The sequence below is a fragment of the Pseudomyrmex gracilis genome, unplaced genomic scaffold, assembly GCF_002006095.1.
Source record: "Pseudomyrmex gracilis isolate BER0280 unplaced genomic scaffold, ASM200609v1 scaffold_152, whole genome shotgun sequence".
NCBI classification, from domain to species: Eukaryota; Metazoa; Arthropoda; class Insecta; order Hymenoptera; family Formicidae; genus Pseudomyrmex; species Pseudomyrmex gracilis.
Window position 1 is genome coordinate 36238 of NW_018020736.1, and position 12226 is coordinate 48463.

The 12226-nt window shown below is 37.9% G+C and overlaps 1 long non-coding RNA gene across 2 annotated transcripts; it reads left to right on the forward strand.

Annotated features, from left to right (window-relative positions):
- The first annotated feature begins 206 nt into the window (after positions 1-206).
- Positions 207-4252, forward strand: LOC109857241. Of its 2 annotated transcripts, none has more exons than XR_002250478.1 (4): positions 207-393; positions 3532-3697; positions 3774-3935; positions 4029-4252. It is a non-coding gene; the product is annotated as an uncharacterized LOC109857241 (long non-coding RNA). The 2 variants fall into 2 exon arrangements; XR_002250477.1 differs by lacking the exon at positions 207-393 and adding an exon at positions 1758-2041.
- The last annotated feature ends 7974 nt before the right edge of the window (positions 4253-12226 follow it).

Sequence of the window (12226 nt, forward strand, 5' to 3'; positions counted from 1 at the left end):
AATGCTTACCATCAAAGACAGAGTAATGATTTCTGTGAATATTGCATAAAGGTTTTCACTTGTTTGCCAACAGATGACACTTCTTGTACGAGTTCTGGTGAGTTTGTACAAAAGTAACACAACATTTCTCAAAGCTTTTGAAATCACATTTATAAACCGCTATGAATCAAATTAAAACTATATAAACAGGTATAATCGATCGATCAGCTGTGTTTCTTTCTTTTCTTGTTTTCGTGTTGTGTCTCAGCAATAACGATTTCAACTTTCGGTCTTTCTTTGTCTTCTTACAACATTACATCATTTTATCGGGAAGAGAAAATAAAATATCTCTGCAAAAAAACTATCTGATGGCTGCATGTAGTGGTGGTTTCTACTATAATATATACGACAAAGGTGCGTATTATATTCAGTTTAAAATAATAAAATAATACAGATATTTATATCTAAATTTTGTTAAAACTATATTACTTAAATATAAACAAACAACTACTTTTTAAAATTAGTTTAAGACAGAATATACATTTAAACGGATCGTAAATAAATCGTGTTTTCAAAAACGGTGTTTATCATCGCTGCGGTAATCACAGCTGACGTGTTTTCACATGACTCATCTGAAAATAAGACAAACTTTTATAGATTGGTACATGAATCTAGTTCTTGACATAGTCGAATTTTGAAATAATGTGTTTGAAACATAATGACAGACGTTTAAAACAACATTCTTTTGTTTTTTAATCAAAATCCTGTTTATTTTGTTGCTGCTAACAAACTTACGCACTAGATAAAAAACATCCTATGTCAAAAACTAATTTTTTGTGTTTAAAAAAAGTATAAATGTTTCCGATTAGTCAAATCGTTTTTGAGAAATAGTTTTGTCGCGCGTCTTGAAAATCTCGTTTTGAAAAAACAACGCGTTTAAAGTTTTACATTCACGTGCTAGAATCTATTCAACTATAGTTTTGTGTAACTTTTCGATTTTTGTCGAGATGTAACTTTATAACTTCACTAAAACATTGTTTTAAGATAATATATTTAAAAACAATGTAAAATAAAAAGAAACTGATTTTTTTTATTCTTCTAGATGTATATCACCTTGAGATTCTTTAATATTAGCTACTATCATCTTCGATGATGACGTTAAAACATATATCGGTTGAAATATATATTAATTAAATATCGATTAAATATATCGATTAAATATATATCAATTAAATATAAGTTGTGTTGAGAACATTGATTCTGTATCATGCAATGTAGTGAAAATTACAAAAGCAAATTTACTAGTTGTTAAGCAATAAGATCATAGATATATTTTAGTAAATTTCACTACATTGCATGTGATACAGAATCGATCCGAGATCTTCTAATATAAATCGATTAAATATGTATCGAAAAAAAGATATATCGATTATACATAACTCGATTTGTATGTAACTAGATTTTGTTAATGTTTCGTTGTTAATCAAACGGAAAAATATTCGCTATATTTTTTTGAGTACTTTATTGACTGAAATTTACAAATGTGCGCGAAAATACGGCAAAAAGCATATTTTCAAAACATTTTCAAGACGACGCAGGATCCACAAGCTCCTTGTTCTCGCGTCTTCCCTGTATTTTCCCACTCTTTGACAAGTCTTGCGAGTTTCAGTGTTTTCATACAACATGCTGCAGCGAGGGGAGGGGGAGATGCGTACAAAGTGACGACAAACACCTTAAAACTCAAAAGTCTTGCGCATAACGAAATCTGCGCGTACAAAGATCGCGTGGCTGTCACAGCAGCTGTTTTACAGCAGCTACATGCGGCTGAAACCACAGAAGAAAACTATGTGTATATGTAATAAGTGCGTTAGTGTCTGTAACAGTTGTTAGTGGAATAGTAATACGATAGAAGCAGATGAAAAAATTTGCTGAGAAAATAGAGTTTCGTGAAAATACAGAACATAAAAATATAATAACTTTGTGTTTTTTGTGTCGAATTCATAAGAGAGAGAAATATCGCACAATAATTTGTTCTTGCTTCTGTAGTCCAGCTATACACTAGGTTAGGTATATTTAATAATCTATTTAATCTTAAAAAAGAATTATTTGTTCGTGATTTTTTAAACTTATTATAAAATATATATTTTATAGTAAGTTAAAATGTGTGTGTGGTTGTGTGTGTTGGTAGAAGGAAAGAGAGAAAATGATAATAAGGTCATTGTAATAATATGATTCCATTCAATATCTCAGCAATTAAATAATCGAATTCTAGTGATCACGTTGGTTGATTAAATTGACCCTATTCAATTGTTTTTGCAACAGAGAACAGACGATTGTGTTACAGTTAATATGTTCTATTCCAAGTGTGTACTTGGACTTACAATTAGTTATTTCACAGACACCACACAGATAACCCTCGTATAACGCGGTACTTAAACAACGCGGTTTTGATATAACGCGGTTTACAAATTGTAGTAAAATAAAGTCTATAATCTCGTTTTTTTCAATATGTGCGCTTATGCGAGCCTCGTGTAACGCATTTCTGTGAAACGGAATATCCGCGTTATACGAAAATTATCTTATAATCAGAGCCTTCCAATTCGCGCTCACAGCGTGCAACAGCACATACAAAATGTCCGGTAATAGCCGTACAATCGTTTGTGGGAGTAGATAGAAGGTCTTTCTAATCTAACCTAACCCTAACCCTAACTAACTTACCTACGAGAGTTTGTACTATACTATATTATACTATACATATATGGACCGTTTATTTTGAAAGTGGTGTAAGTCCATTTTTGAAAAAAAATGAGATATCACGTAATTCATGCTTAATTTAATGTAAATTTTTTATGTATAACTAGTTTCTCGAAACAAAAGAAAATGGACTTACACCACTTTCAAAATAAACGGTCCATATAAGCCAAGTATTCTCTTAAAAAAGCCATTTGACAGTTTAATAATAGAATGAGATAATTGTTTTACATCTCACTCTCAGGATGACTGTTAAGAATCGTCATATTTGTACTACAGTTATCAAGTGCTATACATTACATATACATTATATTACGTGTATAAACTTGCAAACACATCTAATATATTTATTTCTTTTATATTTCTTTCATATATTTTGCATTTGTTTTTCGCATTTTCTTTTATTTCTTTTTTTTATTTTCATATTTTTTTTCTTTTGCTATATTTCTTTTATGTGATATTATTAACATGCACCTCATTTTTTTCAATACTGACAACAAATATTGAAGATTAGCTAAATATAGTAGCTGTCACGAGTGAGAAAGTTTATAAGCCTCCATCCAAATGATAATGGTTTTAATAAATTGCATTTAATTTAGCATGTTAATTATACATACTGTTTTGCTCATGTTGATAAAAAAAGTTGATTTGATCTCATTGTAACAAATAACAAATAATATAAATCTTAAAGTACTATTTTTTTTTCTTTTTGTGTAAAAGTCACAAAACGTTAAAGCAAAATCATTTTTCGCCCATGTCCCTGAACAATCTTTACGGAATCTCTCGATGTTTTTGTTTCAGAATAGAATAAATTTGTAATTATAGTAGAAGAGTAAAGTCTGACGTAGGCGTCTGAGCAGGCGCTGGAATTCGAAAATCTCATTAAAAAAAAATGAAACCAAAGCAAGAATAATATCACAAGACAATGGAGACAGAACAAAATAGGACAGCTAGATATTCTTGTGTAGTAAGTGAAATATTTCTAAAATATATTTTATATATACATGCCAATTTATTAAAAAAAAATGCATTACTCTTACAAGATATGTCGGAAGCATTTTATATCAATCATAGAGTTGGTTCGTCACAAAAATGCTCATTCTAACGAACTGCATATATGTTTTACATGTGGAAGATCTTTCATATGTTCGCACCTTCTGAAAATCCATTCAAGAAGCATTCACAGAATAACTTATGCGTGCAACGTAAGAGAAAGTTTTTCAAAACTATGTGTAAAATGTACATGATATATATTTCACATAATAATGTAATACCATTGCAATGTTATTTTTTCGCAGGTGTGTGGGAGAGGTTTTACTACGTTTTCTGCTCTTAATCGGCACAGACAAGTTCACTTTCAAGTGGAACACAAATGTAATTTTTGTAACAACAGTTTCAAATATTGGGAGTACTTGAAAGAACATTTGAATATCTGTGTAGCTCGTAGTGAGAAAGATTGACAATGTACTCTTCGTAATATAAGTTTCAGTTACCAGAAAAATTTTTTACGAACATAATTTTATATCCGTATTATATTTGTGTGTAATAAAATATATTATCCTTTTTAAGATATATAAGATATTATATAATTCTCTGAGCAGAAATACATTAAATTAGATGCGGAGCTTTTCAACGTTTGCCGCACGATTTAATAGTTTTCATAAAGAAATTATCTGTTTCTTAAAAATTGATTTGTTTTCAATCGAATAATCTTCATTGTACGTTTTACTCTCTAAAATACGAAATTAATTGAAATGCATATACTGCGTACATGTACAACGAGTGACGCAAATGTTTCGAAGCACTTAACGAATTCGTACAACAAGGCCATGTATAAGCAGACTACTTCGCAGATTGAAGAGCGGGACACTTGCCGTCGTGTTTCAACTACGTAATGAAATTTCGTATGCGTATTCTAACTTAATTGAATATTCAGAAAGCAAACTCGGCGTTTGAAAAAGAAAATGTATGAGCAAGTTACGCGCGGATATATCAAACCTCCTCTCGTAAACCAAAAAAATATGAGAGCTACAAGAGTTGTGTCTGGATAGTCTTAAAAATACATATACTAGATCTCCTTATAAATATTATATCCTCTTATACATTTTCTAAATTGTACTAACGTGCAACTTTCTGTAAAGTGGAAAAAATCAACAGAGTTTCTCAAAAACCAGTCAGACAACAAAGAAGAAGATCAATCAGTCTCTCAATAAAACAAATTTAATTAAATCTTGTTTTTCTTTGACATATAAAATATGTATACACATATACAGGATGTCTGCAAAATTTTGACACAGCCGAAGTGTGAAAGTGGATTGACTTTAATTTAAAACCAAAAAATCATGTATCATTTTGCAACATTCGCAATAGTTATTGAGTGATTAATTAATACGTGATTAATATGTGATTCGATGAGCGCGTCCGGATGATTTTCAATCGTGAAAATCAGCTGATCGCAAGAAGCTGTGCCACACGCCGCTCGCTTGTTTGGGGATCGCCACTGAAGCAAGTCACTTTTCTTTACAACTGAAAATCGTACACGCCTACAGAGTCCGGATCATCGGTTCCCACGAGCTCATTAGGTCACATGTATCGATTAATCACTCAATAACCATTGCGAACTTTGCCAAATGATACATGACTTTTCTGTTCAGATTGACCCAATCTATCATCACATTTCGGCTTTGTTCAAATTTTTCAGACACACCCTGTATATACATAAGACGTGTCATAAAAAAAAGCATGGCATTTCTTCGTTAGACGCGCTTCGATATAAAGGGAGCTTTCTGAACTACGGGAGCTTGCAGAATCCCCGAGCGGCGTAATAAACTTTTATTCGCAAACTCATTCAAACGAAGCACTCGTAAACTAGTAATTTCCGCAGCGCTTTAACACGGAGTTCATTTTTTTTTTCTCGTGAGGGAAATACCCATGGCATTTGCATCTAACCCGCGGCAAGCGCGGGTTACATTCCTTACGTTAAAAACTGGTTTCGCTTTGTTTGCGAACGGAAGGACGTGCTACTCGGCACGTTTCTAAACTCGGCGATAAGTTACGTTCCGCGAACAGAGCTACATAAATCCATGATCTTCGTGACGACTTATGCCGCGACGCGTGCAACTTGCTCTGTGAAAATTTCTTTTGTCTCGTTTCTCGCGCGTGCGATCGATGTGAGCGACAAGAAACCGCGCGTTTTCTACAACGTTTTAGTCATCTCTTTAGCATACATCTTGCAAAGAACGAAATCAATAACGTTAAAGGACACGTTGTGTGACACGTCACGTGTGTGATTTGCAATTATAGGTTTGTTTTATTTTCACGCACTGGCTGCACCGGTTCACAGTCTCTATCTTCTTTCTTTTAACATGAATAAAAAAAAGATAGACTGCGAACTAGCGCAGCCAGTGCAGAGAAATAAAACAAACCTTATACGATGAAAAGTTTTTCTTTTCAATATATCAAAGAGAGAAATAGAGAATTGTAATAATTGCGTGTTTCTTTTTTGTGCAAAAAAAATTTTTGTTCTCTCACAGATGTCGCCGAAATATTGTTGCAGGGGTGAATCCGTCGTAATGATAAATCAAGTTTATTAATTTACAAGTGTCACGATCAGTTGCGTCACGTCGATGTTACATAGATCGGAATAAAAAAAAAAATAGACAAAAAAATTTACGGCGACAATTAGCGCGGCAATGTCTTGCAAGCAGTTAGCTGATTTTTATTAGCCATTATCGTCGTTCTTGCAACGTGGTTCCTGGTGCTGTATAGTTCTCCCCTTCGCGGCGACCGAATTTTTACTGCTGACGGTGTCCACGATATTGCGTCCTTTCGCTTTTACGACGACGCGTGTACCGATGCGACGATGCGAAACATTGCTGTGGTTCCGCGCCACATGAAAGAAGGCACCTGCGGTGACGCGCCGAGCGGAACAATTAGTCGTAAATGTTCACGGAACGTCGTGTATTACGTCGGGGGGGAGATGGCGCGACAAGCTTTTATCGTTGATGTATCGTTTAATGGCAAAGCACGTGGTCACTCCCGTTTCGCATGGGGTTAGAAAATTACGAGTGTGCCGAAACGGCACACAAACGGCACCTCGTGTGTGTGTGTGTGTGTATGTGTGTGTGCGTGTGTGCGCATGTTAGTAACCGGAAAGGAGCTGCTCGCAGGAAAACGCGTTTGATGGCGACACAGCCGTGCGTCTCCGCAACGTCGGAGATGTAGGTATATACTTCACAAAAAAAAAAAAAAGCGTCCGTTCGCGCGTCACAACGAGTTTTCCCTCGTTTCTTCGTAGATTTAGCTTGTCATCCAGGTGATGGGCCACGCTCGGGTGTGGTACGGAGGGTGCTGAGATGCGAAAATAATTCCTCTCCAGACGGTCGTTACGCTGTCGTTAACCCATTAACGCATCGATCACACAGCCGAACAAAGAGCGACGTTCGCTCGTTCGTCGACGACGAAGCGCCGCTGCATCGCGAGTTCGCGCTACGCGGGTCGCTCAATTTTTATCTGCGTCTCGCTTCTTTTTTTTCTTTTTTTTTTTTTTTTTATTGTTCGACTCGAGGGAGAGCGGAAATGCTTATGGAAACAAAGAACTATCGTAAAACGCGTCATAAAGATGCTACGTTGCTGCAGCTGCTGGCTCGTGTACACGCTACACGGCGAATAAAGAAGTCGGTTGTTACTACACGCGCTTTATGATGATACTGCAACTATATACATGTTGTATTAGCGATGTGTGTATTTAAAATATGAAATGCTCAGCAAACAAATCGAATTGTTTTCGATTCGATTACAATATTTTATTGAAGATACGAGAAATGTACTTTTTTTTTTCTTCTTACACGACAAAACTTTACATAAAAGTTCGTTCTTCTATAATGGAAAAACTTTGCTCTCTCTACACGTTACGGAAATGAAATAAATTTTTACAAGTGAATGGAGATAGAGAAGATATCTCTATCTCGTGATATATGTATCTATTTGATGTTTGCTTCGAAAGTTACTCGATTGCTCGTTGTAGATATTAATAAATTGTCCCTTTCTCGGGGGACGCATTTTCTTTCGCTTTCGTTCTCCGTGCGCGGTGGATGTTATATTATTGTTTGTGTACGCGCGGGCGGTCCCCGATACTGCGGCAAGCTGAAAGAGGGGCATTTCGCCCGGGAGAGAGTCGCGAGGGCAATTACTCTCGCAGTTTTCGTGGCCGCGGCACAGGGCGGTGACGCGATTTACGGTTTCGCAAGGCAATGTAATAACCTATCTAAGCCTCCTCCCGGAGGTTCTAATCCCGAGTTACGAGGACCCGGGAACGATTTAGTCAATCGTACCGCCATAATGATATCGTAATATCGCGTTCCGCTATGGCGAGGAACGTCGCGAGAGATACGGATGCTAAGCTAATAATAAATGAGTTTGTTGTTCGAAACGGGGCTCGTGCGTAATCGCTTTTGTCCGCTTATAACCGGTGGAGCAATGAGTTAAGGACCGTTTCCGCCTCGGGACGAGGGTGAATGCAAATGTGTTTGTTTTCTGTCTCTGTTGCGTCTCTGGGTCAAGAATTTGGATTGTTTTAACAATTGCGACATATGGAAAATTATTTATTAATATCGTAATTAATATTGTTCTGATCTAATTTATATTAATGAAAGTATAACGAACTGCGCTTACGACAAAATCACAAAAAAAGAAGCGTCGTGAAACGGCTCTTCGTCATTAGGTCGAAAATAAAAAAAATCAAAGATCACAAACGATCTTCATATTTCCCGCTACGGTCCTCATAAGACAAGTCATAAAAATAATTATAGCTTGTCGCGCGAGACAGTACAAGCAGCTCTCTATAGCTCTGGCTGGTGACGTCGTTAACGTCAACCCCCGGAGAAGGCGCGCGTAAGGGCGCGCGAGCTCCCGTAAAAACTGCTCCCGGAAAAGGGGGCGAGAATGTCGTTCCAACGTTTCATTTCGTTGCGTGGGAGATTAACGATACGGAAAGATAATTTATTCGTTCGATTGGTTCGATGCAAAAAATTGCCGTACGTACTGCCTGACACGAGCCGATATCAATTTGCTTGCAACCCACCGCCCCTTCGTACGCCTTTCTCTCTCTCTCTCTCTCTCTCTCTCTTTCGTTTCTCTTCTCGCAAATTAAAAGAAGAATAAGGATAAACGAAGAAGAGAAGAAGAAGAGAGAGAGACAAAAGCGAGACGAGATAAACGAGCAGACGACGTCGTTGAATATACGAAAAAAGGAGAGCAAACTTAATTCGCGAGACAAATGGCAGTGTGGATTTACGGTCGAAATTGTTCCGGAATCTCACGTGAGAAGTAATCCTCGCGACTGCGCGTGATCGAAGCTCGATCGTAACGACGGGAATTAGTCCGTGAGCGCACAACGTCGAGATGCAACGGGTCATTTGTATTCACGGAAGGTCACGAAACACAGCGTCAAAGGTATAGAAGGGTATGTACTAACGACTTCGCGATGTAGGTGGTCGCGACGGGACTCTAATGTCACACCTCGCAAGAACCCCGACACTTTTTGCGCTCGTTTGTATGCGCGCGTTTCTTTTCAAGTGATATTTAATCGCATTATCGTGCACGTCAGCGCGAGATTAGATACGCATTCCTCTCGAACGATTAGGTACAATTTTGTTTCTTCTGTTTTCTTAGTGTTTTTAGGTTACGTGTGTTTTTTTTTTTTTTTAACAAAGAGCAATATAAAACGCGATGTAATTATTTAAAAATATTTGTCTTTCGAAAATCTAATATCTCGTGATATTTATTATATTTATTTAATCATAATAATGATTAAATCTCTGTCATTATCAGTCATATTCTCTGCTAATATACGTGTTCAATAAAGTTATTATTATTATTATTATAAAATGCTAAAATTTTTAGTAGATTTTTTTAAAATACATATTTCATATATTATAAATCTTAATCTTATCAAACACTTAGCGAGATCATACAGTTATTTCGCGTTAATATTATTTTAGCTCGTATATTATCATCTTTATGTCCGCGCGCAGTTGTTGTTTGAATTTATGGAAATTGACGTGTTTTTTATTTTTTTGTATTTTTTTTTATCGATTTTCCGTCCCGCTTCTACGGTGTCGAATCACTGAAACACTCAAATCATATCGATATCCTTTCTTTGCGCTGTAGTTTATCCCAGGAAGAGACTGAGTTCCGTGCGCGTCTCGGAAGCAATACTGGCTGTCCTAATGGTATGTATTATTCACGTCGATGAATCGAATCGAATCGGAATTCGAAGTCCACCTACGGTGCCATTTCTTTCCACCCCAGTACATATCGTGTTTCGGCGGCTGTAAAAAATTCTCACCCTTCTCCGTCCGGGAAGCGCGCAATGGAAAAACTTTTACCGTATCGTAATGCTATTCCCGGCATATCATATGTGTACGTCGATACTTATCATAAACCACGGTCGCGATCAATTCCCTAACCAGTAATATTTTTTACACGGCGAGAAGTCAATTGAAAGATAGGATAATGGTCATTCTTAAAAAAAGTTCTTTTAAAAGAGTCGTATATTTCAATAAAAGCGGTGGAATGTTTTTTTTTTCTTTTACAGATTTTACTATAAGACGAGACATTTTTCCTCTAAGCTTGTATACGTATTTTACACAATTTCTGCCGTTGGTAATAATTTAATAAACCTCGTTTACTAAAGCGAACAAAACGTAATTCTTCCGTACAATACCGGGCTTAAAGGTGTCGGTGTTTTCAAACAACGCGCCGAGCCAGACATCGGCGTGGATCGCGCCGTAATAATTTCAGAACGGGGCGCATCGACTTCGCAAGCCGCCACACCACCGTGGCGCGCTGTCGAGAGAATGCGCAGACTTTGTTCTCGACGGTGACAAACGCCTGGCAAACATCGCGGCGCACGGGGCGCGGACGAGATCAGTGGCGGCGCTACCGATGGGGGTGACGGTGGGTGGCAGCGAGCGATGGCGGGGGATGCTTGGTGCGTTCGTCCGACGGCCACGGCCACGACCCACGACCGCGGGGGCTACGGCCGGCCCGGGCGAGACATTGAACTCGTTGCACGGGGAGGACGGGCAACGAGCATCGATTCGTCTGCTCCAGAAACGAAAGCTCGGGGGTTTCGCCGTCGCACACCCCACCGACGCCGCCGCCGCCGCCGCCACTCGGCCCGTTCGCTCACCTTCCCCCTTTCCACGAGCGAGAATCGAGCTCTACCTCTCACCACGGTTGAAGCAAAGGGTGGCGAGGGTAAGTGAGCGCCTACACGGCTACGTCCGGGGATGATACCGACGCTTGTGACACGGCGGCGAGACGACTTGACACGTGCGTTCGCTCGTGCGAGCGGTGGTGGCGGCACTATTCGTGTTAAGATCGATCACCGAATTTGCTCGACGAGGAAAAATAAAAGGGTCAAAACGTTGCACTTGTGGATCACGTGCAGTTACGCACGTGTTAGAAAAAGCGGAGTTGAACTAATCAATTACAGTTAATTAAACTTGCGAGGGGAGTTCCACACTCTTCCACACGGGAGATCACACTTTTCACAATCCTCACATTTCTGGTTCTTTCTTGTTCCCAGTACAATGTTCGTATGCGTGAAATTGGGTACAAATCATTTCGATAAATCTTCAGACACACATTCAATAAAACTTTACATAGTCATCGAAACATGATTAATTTAAATTTTTTTTTAACACACGATATAACAAACGGCAAAACGAATATTTTCTAGAGATTCAGACTCTTTTTTTTATTTTATTTTATTTCTCATCCTCTTTGCTTGATTGAAAAAAATAACAAAAAAATGCGAGCGATTTGAAAAAAAAACGCGAAAAGTCTCTAACAAGTGAGACGTCTTCATCCAGTTTATCTTATCGGACGCGAGCGATTTAGTCACAGTTATGCTAAGGGATATTTACATAAACACCAGCGGAGAACCGGCATTATTCCCGCTTACACAATAAATAAGTCCGATCCGCCGGAGATCTCGGGCGTGGAGTCGTAGCCGGGGCGATATTGTGGACCACGTTTTCTCGTTACCGTATGGCCCGTATCTCTCTCTCTCTCCCTTTTAGCAGAAACCTACATAAACGTTATGGTCTTAAGGGGCTGGAAACCCCTCTCGTACAATGTAGAATATCCGAAATGCGTCGTCTTTTAGCGCGATAAGCCGTAGGTCAGGATAAGGTTTCTTACGACCACGCTTTGTCAGATTGATCGTATATTAGCGCGTTACGACAAATCACTCGCGTGACTACAAAAGGCGCCACAAGGCCGACTTGAAATCTCACGACGAAAACTATCTCCGACGAGAGAAAACTTTTTTCACTTGTTTTATTTAAACATCTTTTTTTTTTCTCAATAGTTTCCTCAATGATAACAACGGAGAGAAAAATAGCACATACATTTGATAATTTTTTTTTTTTACAGAAGTAAATATCAAATATAAATTAGTTCTCACTTAAAAATTGATCAATTGTCA